This window comes from Gorilla gorilla, chromosome 2 (genome assembly GCF_029281585.2).
Source record: "Gorilla gorilla gorilla isolate KB3781 chromosome 2, NHGRI_mGorGor1-v2.1_pri, whole genome shotgun sequence".
NCBI classification, from domain to species: Eukaryota; Metazoa; Chordata; class Mammalia; order Primates; family Hominidae; genus Gorilla; species Gorilla gorilla.
Genome location: NC_086017.1, coordinates 86,538,391 through 86,555,252, shown reverse-complemented (window position 1 = coordinate 86,555,252; position 16,862 = coordinate 86,538,391). Strand labels below are relative to the sequence as shown.

The following is a 16,862-nucleotide window of genomic DNA, read 5'->3' as shown; positions in this document are numbered from 1 at the left end:
AGAACTATAGCTGCAAATTAAGGAAATCACTTATTTAAACATCTCAAACTGGAAATAGCTGGCATTTTAGAACACAGTTAATCAAAGTGTTTATTATTGTAGAACAGAAGGTCAGAGAGAAACAGCACAGGGCAATTCTGAAACAAGTTATAAATGAACAAGCCATGGGAAGTGAGAGAAAAGGATTTAGGTGCTTGTATTCCTATTATTTTCTATAAAAACATTACGCAAACACCACCTCTGACTTGTGTGTGTCTCAAACCAAGGGCTAACGTGTGTGTCATTAGTCAGCAGTTGCTATTGAACAACATTATGGAAAAAAGAAAAAATGGAGGTGAACACTTCATTCAGGCAGTCATGTATCTCACCTCTGAGTTTCCATAGTAATAATCAAAAATAAATTTTAAAATGTTCCCTTCATGAAGGAGAATAGGCACTGTAAGTGCATATGTTAGCTAGAGAAAGTGAGTTGAAGGTGAGATTTCAGGGAAAACTGACATTTAGAAGTGGGTTTCCAAAAAAAGAAATAAAAGTTGAAAAAGATTAAATGGAACTCCAAAGGCCTCAACAACAATAATCTAGGATTTTTTCGATAACAGAGATTAAAAGGATAATTGCAACATTTGTTCAACAATATTTTTATCTGATATCTTCATCATTATTATTTTTATAAATATTTCCAATTGAATATTGATTGGGATAATGAAGAATATCCTGAAACATTAATGAACCACAGTTACTGGGATTTTCTGAAGACTCAGCTGAATAAAGGACAATTCTCAGCTGCTTTGTGAATTTTACTAGTTTATTCTCATGTTTGGGATTGTATCTTAAGCAGTTCTTACAGTTGAGGAGGTAGGTGAGCGCCTGGGTGGGCCCTAGGGGAGAGTGACTGACTACATGTAACATGGGGGGAGAATCTTGAACCAAATCTGATCAAACGTCTAGAAATCACTCTCAGTTTATAAAAAACACAGGAAACAGAGGAACATGTGAAATGATATCATGGGGATCCAATTATCAAAATGTAGAATGTAGAGGAATAATGGGACAAATGACACACTTTTTTCTACAAGTAAATTGATGTTTAAAATAAAAGAGTGACAGGTAGATTAAAAGAGACTTAGTGACATACTGACAATACGCAATGAAGACACTAATTAAAGTACATCAATTCTAATCACATATTTATGAGACATTTGGGGAAATTTGAACACCTCGTATTTGATAACATTAAAAAATGATTGTTAACATTTTTGGTAGTGTTAATGATATTATGGTTATTTTTTCAAAAAGTTCTTACATTCTAAAAATTTTAAGAGTGAAATGGTAAGACATTTGCTCATCGTTTCACTTTTACCTGAGGTTGGCCGAAGTGGGTAGGATGACAAATGAAATAAGATTGGGATAGTCTGATAGTTGTTTAAACTGGGTAGTGGACATATGGAGTTTATTATACTCATCTCTCTATTGTTTACACATTTGAAAATTTTCAAATTAAGTCAGTGTGAACTATTTAAGGCAAAATTAAATAATGAAGCAATTCATAACTTTAAATTATATTCAATATTTGATTTATACTTAATTTTGCTGGTTGGCTCATTTTAAATACTCATAATAGCCAAGAATGGTGGCTCACACCTGCAATCCCAGCACTTTGGGAGGCCAGGCCAGGTGTGGTGGTGTGAGCCTGTAGACCAGCTGCTCAGGAGGCTGAGGCAGGAGAATCGCTTGAACCCAGGAAGGAGGTGGAGGTTACAGTGAGCTGAGATCACATCACTGCACTCCAGCCTGGGTGACAGAGTGAGACTCTGCCTCAGAAAAATAAAAATAAATAAATAGATAAATAAATAAATAAATACCCACAATAACCTGAACACTTGTCCTGGCATTCTGGGTAAGGCAAAGCTGAGAATTAAAAACAAGAGAGTTGTACAGAATTCCAACATAAGTTAAAACAATGTGGCCTGCCTCATCATCATGTGCCTTCCATTTTTATTTGAATAAAATTTATAGCTCTTACAATGGCTTATAAGGAATTATGATTTACCCCTTGCTACTGCTCAAATTGTCAAGAGAACTTCCTTGATCAACTTTCTAAGGTAGTAGTACCATGACTCTCCATTCCTTTATCAGACTTCACTTTTTCTTAGAGTGCTTCTTTCTAAATTAAACTGTGTTATGTATTTCTGGGTTTATTTTTTTCTTCCTCTAGAATGTAATATTCATGATGATGGTGTTTTGTTTTGCTCATGGCTGTTATCCCAGCCCGCGGAATGAGGTTAGCACATACGGGTTGAGGATCCCTTATCCAGAATACTTGGGACCAAACGGGTTTGGGATTTCTACATTTTTGCAGATTTTGAGATATTTGTATATACATAATGAAATATTTGAGGATGGGACCCAAGTCTAAACATGAAATTTATTTATATTTCATATTCATTTATACACATAGCCTGAGGTAATTTTATAAAATATTTTAAACAATTTTGTGCCTGAAAGAAAGTGTGTGTACATTGAACAATCAGAAAGGAAAGGCACCACTGCCTCTGCCACCCGGGTGTGCTGTCTGTGGGTGTTTGACATCACCCTTTTTCCTGACTGAATTTACAGGCTACTGAGAAGCAGTAAGCAATCATTTCCTTATACTTATTCACAGCTAAGTGTGGAACAGTAAAAACTACCATAATAGAGTGAAAAAATTATGTGTATATATATATATACACATATATATATAAATTTCTGCAACCAGTCCATTTATTCTATATATATATAAGTAAATTAGTAAGTTCCATATATATATATATATATTTAAAGAAACATCAAAAGTTCTTGAGAGACCAGGAAGGAGATTCTCTAGAGATAAGGAGAGATTTTTCAGGAAGGCTTTTAAAAATGTTTCCCCCAGAGTCATCTGCCTCATTAACAATGTTTTTTTTGTTTGTTTGTTTTAGAAGTCTCTCTTTGATTTTATAAACTGACATGATGTTTTGTTCTGTTATGGATACATACTGCTCTTGTCCTTCAGTAAGCCCACCACACATTTTTGTCATGTCATCTATAGGCATTTTTCAGGCACTGTTAACATGGTCATTATGGTCATGCTCAACTTGATTCACAACCATTTTGGCTATTTCACAATCAGGCAATAAATGAACAACTGGATCCTCATTACCAATGTTAAAACTCCTGTGATACCCACTTCTTCCCACTTACTGATGGGCTCCGAAGGTATCTGTTTTGCATATGAAAGGAAGTCAGATATAATTTTTCTCTCATTTGACATACAAAATCCTTTAAAGTTATACTTTGTTCATTATCTTCTGTGAACATAAAGGCAGGCCAGAGGTTGTATCAGGCATGCACAGCTATTTTTAGTAGCTGTGTTCCCAGCATTGGCAATAGCATGTATGGCATCCTTCATGCTAAACTCCTTTTGAAAACCTCCCACACTCATGCCTCTGTTCACGGAGGCTAGTACACTGTTCAAAAAAGTGTTTTATGTTTACTTTATTTCATCTAAAGATACCCTGGTCACATGGCTGTATTAATAAAGCCACATTTTGGGAAAAATATATGGCATAAATATTTTGATGAGAATTTCAGCTGAAGGATGAGCAGAACAGTTAGAAAGGAATGACAATATTTTGCAGTCATCATCCAGTCGCTGCGGTGAGCAGAAGTCACTGGTACAAAATGTTTGTGAAACCAATAAGAAAAATGTCTCTGGTGACCTATGCTTTTTATTAGCATAACAATGAACTGGAAAGAAATTCACTATTTGAAAATAGTAAGGATGCAAAATTTTGCATATCACAGCAAGTTTATACTTACTTGTGCCTGACTTGGTAGCACAGGCCAGCACAGTTATTTGTCCCTGGCATTCTTAATTCCTGTAGAGGGTGTCTCATCAGCTGCATTCAGTGTCTTTCGGGGGCAGTAATACCAAAACAGTGATAGTTCATCAGCATTAGAGACTTGTTCTGGTGTCAGATTTTCATTAGTGATGACCTTGGCAAACTTGTCAATACATTTCTTTGCTGATTCATGATCAGCAGATGTTTTATCATCACAAATCTTTAAAACTTTAATACTGTGTCTTTTCTTAAATTTCTGCAACCGTTCCATTTGTTCCCTTCAGTTTTCAGTTTCTTGTGGTAGATCTTTGCTTGCTTCATAATCAGCATATCATTAAGTGGCATGTGTTCACTGAGAAGCTAAAGAATCCATTCTTTCAATACACAATCAAGATCTTCATTTATAGTTTTATGCAGTGTTTTTCTGTTTTTCATTAATTTCTTCTTGTATTTCATTTATTTTATTTTTTATTTTTTTGAGACAGAGTCTTGCTCTGTTGCCCAGGCTGGAGTGCAGTGGAAGGATCTCACCCACTGCAACCTCCACCTCCCAGGTTCAAGTAATTCTCCTGCCTCAGCCTCCCAAGTAGCTGGGACTAAAGGTGCCTGCCACCACATCTGGCTAATTTGTGCATTTTTGGTAGAGATGGGATTTTGCCATGTTGGCCAGGCTGGTCTCAAGCTCCTGATCTCAGGTGATCCACCCACCTCGGCTTCGCAAAGTGCTGGGATTACAGACGTGAGCCACTGCCCCCAGCCATATTTTTCATTAACTTCTATTCATCACTTTCAGCATAGAACTTCAACAGTTTATCCTTCCATTTCCTCAGGTTGTATATGGTGGTCACTCTAACGCCATGCTCTTCTATAAGACATTTCACACTTACATCACTGTCCAGTTTCTCCAGCAGCCTGATTTTGTGTGTTATAGATGAACATAAATGCTTACCCTTTTTCTTATCACCGTCAGTCATAGGGATATCTTCAGGCCTTTTTTGACATTTTTCAACAATATTCTTTCACCACAAAGTAGAGAATAAGCAAGAAATCACAGTGAGTAATGCATGCATGTCTTGTTCTCATGTAGGGCATCATAGGGAATCTACCCTTGGCATGTCCAGCCTGCACATGTGCCATTTTATTACCCTTTGTGGGTGTGCTTGTTTAGGGAATCTGGGCATGTGCAGAAAAGACGTATTGCACCTGAATGGGCCTGGGAGAGTCTATATTCGCCTTGGGGACATTGAATAAACTGTGTGTGTGAGCCTGTATTTTGATTGTGACCCATCACATGAGGTCAGGTGTAGAATTTTCTACTCGTGGTATAATTTTGGCACTCAAAAAGTTTCAGATTTTGGAGCATTTCAAATTTTGAATTTTTAGGTTAAAGTTGCTCAACCTGAGTGAGGCGTTAATTAAATACTTGCCTAAACAAATTGTGAAATTTAAAGAAAAGTATTCATGGCAGATGTTTACCTGGGCTTTGCTGGAATACTTTTTGTGAGGAGGCACTCACAGCTTCATGGAGCGTGACTTCCGTTGCTGGACAGCAGCAACTGTTGGAAAGCGTTGCCTCAACACTAGGCCGAATGTCTCTTGTTCCACTTTCCACTCACGGCTCCTGATTCTCTCTACAGGTACCATGTAAACATGCCACCATCTGCCATTGAATAAGGAGAAGCTTCCTTTCTTAGTAAAAATTCTACCAAGGGTGACCTTTCGCTTAGAGTTCCAGGGCTGCATGTTAATGTTTATCTGGGACCATAAGCAGTTATCATCAAGGCTAAGCTGCCACCCAGAAGAGCTGCCAAAACCAAGTCGGGCACTCATCGAATCTCTGCCTCTTTCTCTCTCTCTGGCTCTGCTCCACCAGGGGTGAGTAAAATTTATCACCAAAACGTTCAAACAGAATGGGTGTGATTGAATATCTTCTTTCTCAGAGAGTGGGGCTGCCTGCAACTGAGAGTCAGCTGTTTTAACAGAAGGAGCCCTAAAATGGCACCACCTTGGCCCCACCCCTTCTTTTACTAGAAAAACTACCTTTTTCTACAAAGGTAACTTTCTTTCTAAGAATAACAAAGGTAGTTTCCTGATAGTAATCTTATTAGAGACAAGAAAAACAAACACAGAAACAAAACTCCCAAACCCAATTCACTATATGGGCATGTATATAACTTTGATAAGGGCTTCAATAGAAATAGTAGAGCTTCTTCAGATTCACATATCTACATATGCATTGTGTAATATAAAAAAGGATCATTTGGTTCAATGGATAAAGAATCCAGACAGAATCAATATGACCTAGGTTAGAAATCCTGCACTAACTTACTATATTAATGAAATCAAAGCAGTGTAATAAAAAGTAATTCACTGAGAGTTCATATAAACAGTAAATTTTGAAAAGAATTACTGAGATGCTTTGTCTTATCATGAACTACCAGAATGTTTTGAATCTTTTTAAATATTTGGAGGGATGATACGATAAGCCTCAAGTTTTTTGAGTGGTAGCAAGCTATATTTGCTTCAGCAACTTATTGCATAAGAAAAATATATGTCAATCCAAGGATATCTCAGGATTACTACATTTGTACCAAAATAAATAGATTAGTGATTATTTTTAAACATAGATATGGATGTTTCCTCCAACTACTTAATGTTTCTTAAAATAACATTCTTAATAAGTTTTCATTAGTAAAGCAGACAAATATTCACTGTCACAAGAATGAGGAAAGAAGAAAATAGATTGAGTAGGTCCAAATTGTTGCAAGGAATGTATTATATATTTAATCTTATTTTTTTTCACAACAGCCTCCAAATAGGTATACTGTCTTTATTTTACAAATAGGGAAAATTCAATTAAGGAATGCAGTTCATGTTGCCAATGGTTAAAAGAATAATTAATGGTGAATTTAAATTTGAACGTAGTTCTAATTAGTTTCACATAATTTGTTGCCACATTTAGGGGAATACTAAAAATGATCATTTTAGGGACAGCATGTTAAAGGTTTTAAGAAAATCAGAAGTAACTAAAATTAACAATGACAAGTTTGTGTACATGTATGTATATATGCTTTATTTTGATGAATGGAAAGTCACACCGTACTTGAAATTGTGTAGGTATCATGGATCTCTATTATGCTACATAAAAACATGCATTTTATTTCATATGATTTTACTTTAGATAAGTGACATACATATACATATATAAAGAGGAAGACATCCTGAGGAGTGTTCATTATACAACCCTTTGTAAATTATTCCTCCTGGAGTGCTGTGTGCTATTGAATGTTTGAAACATATGTCCTCATGACTTTGATTTCCTATGAAAGAGACAGATCAGAGAGTTGTTTTCCTAAAACTAGAGGACTCTAGAGAAGAGTGGTAAAAAGAACGGATTGTAGAACCAGACTAGGATCGTGTTTTTATCATGTGCTTGGTATATGGTACATGACCTTTATAAGTTAATCTACACTAAGTAAAAAATGGTTTCTCCTTTTGTGAAATATGGGTAATGACAGTACTTATCTCATAGCGTTGTTGTGAGGATTATATCAGTTAATATATGCAAAACACTTAAAATATTGTCTGGTATGTATTGTGCTATTGTTACTGTTAAGCTCTTTTATAGCTGGTTCTAAAGATTCCATTCTAATAGAGTGAAGAGGCATTCTCTGTAAAGGGAACTTCAGTATTACAATTTCTCCAAGTATTAGATTTAACATTCTCTGTCTCCAAACACCAGAGTCTTCTTTGAAAACCAAGAACTATGTTTACTTTATTAATAAATGTTTTTCTTATAAAGAACTCATAAGTTCATATTTAGTAATTACATAAAGAAGTGAGGGTTATATAGCTAGAATAATCTTTAAAATTATAAAACCTAATCAAATTTCATAAATAAACTCATATTCATTGTGTTATTTGTATTTAGATTTTTTCAAAAATTTAAAACTTATTATCTTCATGCATTTTCAAACAGGAATCTATTTCCATTAAATAATTCTCTTTTGATATAAAATATTTAAGTACCTTTAATTTATGCCCTGTACGAATTTCTAATTTATGTTGATTGTAACTATTTTGTTAATTTATGAATCAGTAAAAGCCATGTAAACACGTAACTCAAGATTTAGTTCACAGCAAACAATCAACATTATTAAATTGTTACAATTGATACTAATATTTCTGAGAGAAGACTCCAATTTTAAATTCATATATTTTTATAGAAAGTTCATAAACTTAACATCATAACTTTTATTAGAAGATTTTGACTAAGATTATCAAAAATAAAAATAAACCAGCTGATTCTTTATTTTTAGGTATATTTTAAAGAACAAACACATTCAGTTTTATTTTGATTCCACATTCAGTCTTACCTTCACTCACTCATTCATGAATCAGGGATCACTCCTCCTTGAACAAGTCTCCATGTTCTAAGGAACAGATTGTATTTTATGTTTAACTGTTTTCAGGTTGCCAGGGTACGTTAACAGTGATTTGTAAAAGAATATCATAAGCACCATCTTGTCTGATAAAATGAGGACAAGACACATACATAAATTATAAATCACAATATCTTATTAAATCTCTAATGAAGGTACAAAGAATAAGGGAAATAAAGATAGAAAAAATAATGCAATGAGGAGCATTGGGGAAGCCTTCATGAGGCAAAGCAGCACTTGAATTAGTCCTTGAATAACTGGAATGGGGTTTTGGTTACTTGAGAACAAAAGAAAACAGCACAAATTAATATCCAGGGGCAAGAAAATGAAGGATACATTGAAGGATGACATGTAATCTAGTGTAGCTGGAACATTGGTGCCACTCAGGCACAGCACAATATAGACTAGAATATTAGGTAGAGGTCAAAATGCAATCTTGGAAACAGAAAGCAGCCCTCACAGGACACTTTTACTGCTGGCAACTCGATCTTGGACTTCCCAGACTCCAGAATCATGAGTAATAAATCTCTATGGTGTATATATTTTTTAAAAGCAAGATATTACATTGTAAAAGATATGTGTGCCCAGCTGAAGAATATGGAGTTCCCCTTTGTAAGTAAAAGGAAGTCACCGAGGGCTGTTGAACTAGACAGAGACGCTGGCAGAGCTGTTTCAGGGGGATAATGGTGATGTCAGTGAAGAATGCAGGTGCTCATATTCAGGTGAGTCAGTATCTCTATTTTTTGCAGTTCCTTCATCAGTTCTTTTCAAAATGGAGTTTCTGTTTATGTGACTTACTATCATAGCTCCAAGGTGTTACCTACAAATGTGTAAGTGTATAAAATATAAATATTCATTTACTTTCATTGGACTGAAAAAAACTTTTGTAACTCTTTCTTTTATGGATGACATACTGTATTAGTTTCCTGGTGAACAGTAACAAAAAGCCATAAAATGGGTAGCCTAAGGCAACAGAAATATATTCTCTCTTGTTCCTGGAGTCTGAAATCAAGGTGTTGACAGGGTCAAGGCTCTGGGGAAAAATGTTTCTTGGCTCTTTCTAGCTTCTTGTGGTTGCCTGCAATCCATGATGTCTTTTGCCTTGTAGATGCCTCATTCCAATTTCTGTCTGTCATTCCCTCTGTCAGTGGGTAGAACACCCATTTCTGTGTCTGTGTTTCTACTTCTCTCCTTACAAGGATACAGCTATATTGGACTTAGGGCCCACCCTACCGCAGTATGACCTCATCTTAACTTGAGTACATATGCAAAAACCCTGTTTCCAAATAAGATCACATTCACAGGTGCCAGCAGTTGGCACTTGAACATACCCTCTTGGAGGTCACAGTGCAGCCCACAACACATACTAATAGCATATTTTTTTTAAATGCTGAACTATCTTTAGCTGCTAGTGGTTAGTGTGGCCAAGGAAGGAAGCCAGAGCTCCTAATTGAGGAAACAACTGATGATTTTTGCCTGGTTATTCCAGAAAATCTAACTAATCTGTGCTGCATTTTACCAAAAGATCAAATCATCAGTCGTACTCCTTTTATTAATTGATCTAAATGTGATTTTGTTTAGGTAGTTAGTCATAATCTAGCAAAGGATCCTTAATTACATTTTTCAAAAATAATTCTCAACTTTATATTGATACTGTTTTTTTCAAATCTAATGTGTCTTCAATTTCTTCTTTCTCTCCTTTTCAATACTTGTTTATCCCATTTGCCCACACTGCTCATTTACCACATACAAAAATAAAGCTTAGTGTCAACAGCAAACATAATAAATGTGTGTGGTTTTCCATCTTCTAAGCCAATGATGAAATTTGAAACAATATGAACTCTTGGTACCCCAAAATGAAGACTATCATCAATAGCCTAATGCTAGCGGCTAGACCTGCAAACTGTTTTCACAGTTTAAAGAATATTTTCGGCCAGGTGCGGTGGCTCAGGCCTGTAATCCCAGCCCTTTGGGAGGCCGAGGTGGGTGGCTCACGAGGTCAGGAGATCAAGACCATCCTGGCTAACACGGTGAAACCCCGTCTCTACTAAAAATACAAAAAAATTAGCCGGGCGTGGTGGCGGTGCCTGTAGTCCCAGCTACTCGGGAGGCTGAGGCAGGAGAATGGCGTGAACCCAGGAGGCGGAGGTTGCAATGAGCTGAGATTGCACCACTGCACTCCAGCCTGGGCACAGAGCGAGACTCTGTCTCAAAAAAAAAAAAAAAAAAAAAAGTATTTTCTAAGCTTACTGATGAACATTCAGTGAAGGAATAACCAGAAATTTTGTTAAATTATGCCTACCAAATTTCAATTTACTAGAACTGTCCCTCTCAAGAAAGCGTTAGTCTGACGGGTCTCATAGTTCTTCACGGTCATTAGGCGCTGGCCGTTGCTTTCTGCATCATTTTCTGTCTCTCACTTTCTAAACAAACGTATGGCTTTTATCAAGTCACAGTGAGTGTTTTTGCGGAAAAGGCAGTGCACTCGTGAAAGTGTACAACTGCATTGTGAACATGACCAACATCGTACAAAACCTCTATTTTATATATATTTTTTAAAGTGTTCTCAGTGGCCAAACATTGTAAAACAAAGTTTTTGTTACGTGTATTTTTCATTACGTACTGTGCCATCCATAATTTAAATCATTGTCATTTGCTAGGTTAGTGGACGAAGAGAGAAAATGATATAAAAAAAGGACTATTCTGTTTACAAATCATGGCAAATCATAATCATTCATTTTACACAAGAAAGAGCAAATTTGAGCTTAACTCTAGTTATCTACATAATGATTTTCATGACACATTTGAATGCAGAAAGAAAAGAGTAACGAAAACCAGACACGTTCAGTGAATTATTTGAAAGCCAAACTTTTAAAAACAGGTCTCTTGGCTGTGTTTCTCCTGCCTAACTGAAATTTTGCGTACTTTTACCAACATCTCCCCTACAACCTCACCTCCCACCATCCACTAATCACCGTTTGACTCTCTGTTTTCATGATCTTCAACTTTTTAATATTCTACATGTAAGTGAGATTGAGAGGTAGTTTTCTTTCTGTGCCTGGCTGATTTCACTTAACATAATATGTTCCAGGTTCATCTGTGTTGTCACGAAATTTTCTTTTTGTAATAAGGCTGACTAGTACTCCACATTTTCTATATTTATTCATCTGTTGATGGACCCTTAGGTTAATTTCATATCTTGGTTATTGTGAATAATGCTGCAATGAACATGGGAGTTCAAACATCTTTTCAGTATACTGATACTTTTTCCTTTGAATGTATACCCAGTAGTGAGATCATACGGACTTGTGATGCTAATACTGAGTTTATCAACTTGATTGTATTGAGGGATACAAAGTATTAATTCTGGGTGTTTCAGTGTGAGTGTTGCCAAAAGAGATTAACATTTGAGTCAGTGGGCTGGGGAGGGCAGATCCACCGTTATTCTGGTGGGCGCTAACTAACCAGCTTCCAGCGAATATAAAGCAGGCAGAAAAACATGAAAAGGAGAGACGGGCCTAGCCTCCCAGCCTACATCTTTCTCCCGTGCTGGATGCTTCCTGCCCTCAAATATTGAACTCCAGGTTCTTCAGTTTTGGGACTTGGACTGGGTCTCCTTGCTCCTCAGCCTGCAGACAGCCTATTGTGGGACTTTGTGATCATGTAAGTTAATACTTAATAACTCCCCTTTGCGCACACACATGCACACACACACACACACACACACACACACACACACACATATATCCTGTTAGTTCTGTCCCTCTAAGAGAACCCTGACTACTACATGGTTGTTCCATGAAAGCTAAAATTTTTAATGAGACTTTTAGATAATATATTGCAATAAATCATCTACATTTTTCTTGCCAAGTTTGCTGTTTTTCAGGGGTTGGTTTAATTCCTTTTGTTTTTTTTTTCTTGTTTAAAAGACCTGTAGACATATCAAATAAAGGATTTGATATTCTTTATAATTAACTATGCCACCGTGTTCAAATCATCACAAGATTTCACATTTTAACTCAAAGGATAAATACTTAAGGGGATGGATATCCCATTCTTCATGATGTGCTTATTTCACATTGCATGCCTATATCAAAACATCTCATGAAGCCCATAAATATGTACACTTGCTATGTATCCACAAACATTAAAAATTAAAATTAAAAAATTTAAAAAGAATGTATGAAGCAAATTTCTAGTTTTATTTCTAAGTAAAATGTCAATTCTAAACTTTAAATTTTATTTATATCAGTGGAGCACTTGCTATATTATTCATGGTAAATAAGTTTACATCAACCAACTTAAACTACTCCTATTTCAGTAGTGCACAGTGCATTTATACTTTAGAGCAAAGAAATGGAGCATTCAGCACATATTGCCACAAATTTGTTCAGGTGGAACAGGATTGGGTGACATAACAGTCAAGTGGCAACCATGGTGTGACAGCTTATAGACAGGCAATGAAATGAAACTTTGAAGGGAGGAGCAGCTGTATTCTACTGTATCCTGCAATTAAAGCTATTAAGGCAGAAGAAAATCATCTTTATTTCCACCTTCATGATTCTGGGCTGTCTCTGCATTGTCCTAACAAAGCCTGATGTATTATATCTTTCACAAAACATAATTGATGTCATGAACATTTTAAAATTAACACTATCATATATGCTTCTGAAAACCGTATGCATTATTATAAATGTTTGAATATTAAAGATTATGGGAGTCTATTTTAAAAGTATCCTCTGTGGCAAAACGAGTAGTTTTGAAAACTTTCAAATTAATTCCACAATAGTTGAAGTTTTGATCAATCTCTTCCAGAAACTATAAAAATAACAGTGTCCTTTTGACAATAAGTCAAACAGCGTACATGTAAAAAGGCTGGGGGTAAGGCTTGCTGTTAGACGTGAACTACTCCCACCCCACTGAGTATACTTATTTTCTGTACCCTGTTAATATAAAATGTTATAAAAATGATATCCCTATATTTAATTCATAGAGTTGAGCCTTTCTAATTAAATCTGTTTCATTAAGTAAGAGAAAATACCGTGTAGGATAAAGAAGCAAAGTAAAATACAGGCTCTGAATTCTGGTCAAAATTGAGTTCAAATTCTGGCTCTGTCACCTATTAGCTGGGAGATTTTACTTAACATGAAAAGATTGTTGCAGTATTAGATTTAGGCCATTTTGTCTGCTACTACTCCACATACCTGGCACAATTGAACACTTAATAATACCTGCTGAGTGGAAGAATGAGTTAATGATTAGCCTTGAAAGAAATTTAGCATGGTATTTGAAAACTTATTTATATTACCGTCATTTCTGACTCGGATTCCTCACATCTCCTTCACTTTCCACAGTAGAGGATTGGGATAATATAATGGGCTGAAATTTATCATTACTGGAGTATTTGGGTCCAATTATTATACATAGCAGAGACTTTGATCCCTCCCTTGAGAAGACAAACCAACAGTGGACATTTCTCTGAAGTATAATGCAAACTAAACAATTTATTTCAAACTTTGAAAGAACTTTAAGAGAAATAATTTATGTCCCTCTCCAAAATAAAGTTAACCTTCAAATTGATAAAATCTGGTTTAAAATAAAATCCAATTCTGATACATAATAATACAGTGAACAGTGTATAAATAGATGCAATAATAGCCTTTTGGCATTCATTTCCAGCTTTTCTGATATTTTGCAGGATAAGTTATGAGATTTATGACAAATATGCTTCCTAGCCCTCCCTATGGTGTGAAGCCAGGCCTTCTAGAATTATGACACAGCCTGGGAGCTGCTGTACACAGGACATGTCAAGTGATGATTCATAACCCCTAAAAAATAGCATTTCTTTTGAGGAATGCTATACTGGATACCTATCATTTTATTAAAAAATGATACTGTTTTTATTCTTTCCTTGTTCAAAATTAAGGGGAAGGATCTCAGAAAATTTTGAACCGCGAAATCACCATGCAAAGATATCCAACTTCCAACTTTATCTTCTAGAACTGACTTTAATAAAATAAAAATTACCTTTTATCTCATAGATTTTTGAGTAATGTGGAGAGCTTTCCAGAGCTGTCACTCTGTCATAAAAAAACTGATGTGACTGCTTTTGTGAAGCATGTGACAAATGTGGTACCCCCTTCTCCTCTGTCTGCAGAGCAATTTATTCTTTAAGGAAAGGAGGAGCTTCTGTGTTGACTTTGTTTTACAGGGTCACTTGCTGTTGGTCCTAGGGTAGTTAGGCACTTCAGGAATCACCTCACAGCTGCCCTTGCAGGGCTATATATTACATTCCATATTTTCCTTTAAAATTAACTATTTTGCCAGGTGCGGTGGCTCACACCTGTAATCCCATCACTTTGGGAGGCCCAGGTGGGTAGACTGCTCCGGAGTTGGAGACCAGCCTGGGCAACATGATGAAACCCTGTCTCTACAAAAAGTACACAAATTAGCCAGGTGTGGTGGCCTGCGCCTGTAGTGTCAGCTACTTAGGAGGCTGAGGCAGTAGGATTGCTTGATCCCAGGAAGTCAAGGACACAGTGAGCTGTGATTGTGTCACTGCACTCCAACCCGGGTGACAGATTGAGATTATCTCTAATAAAAAATTAATTAAATAAAATAAACTATTTTTACTGTCCCCCCACCACCCCAAGTTTTAAAACCTTCCCTCCACCGGTGTTTGGGTGTTTGACTCTCATTCCTGGATTAAATGAAAAAACAAATTCTGAGTTTTAAACCTTTGGCCAGTTCTTTATGTAAATAAAGTTGGCCAAACCACTGTGTCTCTGTTCTTTGATAAGGTCTAGTAATTTGCCCTACTTATTTGTATATCAGCACACACATGGGCTAGCTTGGAACCATCATTTAAAAAAGGAGAATTCATAGTCTGTAAAGCAATGTGAAATTGTCTCCATTGTAGATCTTTAGGGGGATTTTTGGAGATGACATAGATTTTAGGAAGTTGTTTCTCTTCATTGATATAGTTTTAATGTATACTCTTTGAAATGGCTGCTGCACATACATGTGTGTCTTCACATATGCTAACTCTGACTCTACTTTCCGTGTTTGGTCGAATAGTTACCTGTAACAGAATGGCTGCAGGAAGAATGAACAGGTGCCTATTCATTTCAAACTAGTGAAAAGATCTCAAAAGAGACTGATTGGGTGATCAAAGCCTACAGTTGATTTCTTTTCCATAATGTTTGTCCAGAAGGAATAATTTAGGACTTGAGAAATGTACTCCTGAAAGTCAAGCCATATGTTATTTGAGAAGGAAGTGGAGTGTATTCTCCAGATGATGAAGAATAGAGGTTGGACATTGGGATAGAGAAGCAAAGCTTAGGGCTGAGGAGTGTCAACAAAGGGACTCCTATACAAGATATCATTTTTTCACTTCACATTTTCTTTGGAATCTAGGGACAGTCATATGTAGCATCCATATTTAAGTTTTTTTATTCCTGTATTATATTTTCCCCTACTTTTCAGTAAAGGGCATTACCTATACAAAGCCTTATGTTGCGGAGAAATTGAGGGAAAGGACAGTGGCAGGTGTAATCTTCCAAATATCATCCCTCCAATAAGGTCATGAGATCAGTGGTAGCATCTTACTAAGAATGGATTTAGTTTTGGAGTTCTGGGTAATGAGCAGGAGTAAGGTAAAGACTAGGTTGACCTATGAGGGGTAGAAAGGAAAACCACATAAATTTAAGTGGATGGGATGTATACAGACCCATGCATTAAAAGCAGACAAACTGCTGGGCGCAGTGGCTAAGGCCTGTAATCCCAGCACTTTGGGAGGCTGAGGAGGGTGGATCACGAGGTCAGGAGTTCAAGACCAGACTGGCCAGCCTGGTGAAACCCCGTCTCTACTACAGATACAAAAATCAGCCAGGCATGGTGGTGGGTTCCTGTAATCCCAGCTATTCAGGAGGCTGAGGCAGAGAGTTGCTTGAATCCTGGAGGCGGAAGTGGCAGTGAGTCGAGATTGTGCCACTGCCCTCCAGCCTGGGCGACAGAGCAAGACTCCGTCTCAAAAAAAAAAAAAAAAAAGCAGACTAAGAAGGAGCAGATGTATGTTTGATTACAGATGCATTGCTTGTTCAAAAGTTTATATGCCAAGATTCTCTTTAATTAATAAATTTTTTAATTGACAAATAAAAATTATGTATTTCTTGCACAGAACAGAATATTTAGAAATATATATTTATTATATAATTTCTAAATACAGCTAATTAACATATACGTTACCTCACACTTATTTATTTATTTGTGGTGATAATGCTGAAAATCTACTCCGTTAGTGATTTTCTAGAATACAATATACTGTTATTGACTATAGTGACCACATTGTACAATACATCTTTTGAATTTATTCCTATCTAACTAAAGTTTTGTACCCTTTAACAAACACCTCTCCAGCCCCACACCCTACTGCACCCCCAGCAACTACCATTCAAATACATTGTAATGCCTGGTAGAACATCATACAATTATGTTTCGAATAATTATGAGTTATAATATTTCCAAACTCTTGTGCCTAGTAATTCATTCACTGACAAAT

General features: G+C 36.2%; 1 protein-coding gene and 1 long non-coding RNA gene across 9 annotated transcripts in view; one reads left to right on the top strand and one right to left on the bottom strand.

Moving 5' to 3' along the window:
- ROBO2 (roundabout guidance receptor 2) overlaps positions 1 to 16,862 on the bottom strand; it is a 1,750,895-nt gene that overhangs the window by 1,139,323 nt on the left and 594,710 nt on the right. The gene's annotated exons all lie outside the window — the stretch shown is intronic.
- Positions 1 to 16,862, top strand: part of LOC129532259 (uncharacterized) — a 48,527-nt gene that overhangs the window by 21,202 nt on the left and 10,463 nt on the right. The window contains exon 2 of the long non-coding RNA XR_008677917.2: positions 5,498 to 5,735. This is a non-coding gene — a long non-coding RNA (uncharacterized lncRNA). The remainder of the gene's footprint in view (positions 1 to 5,497; positions 5,736 to 16,862) is intronic.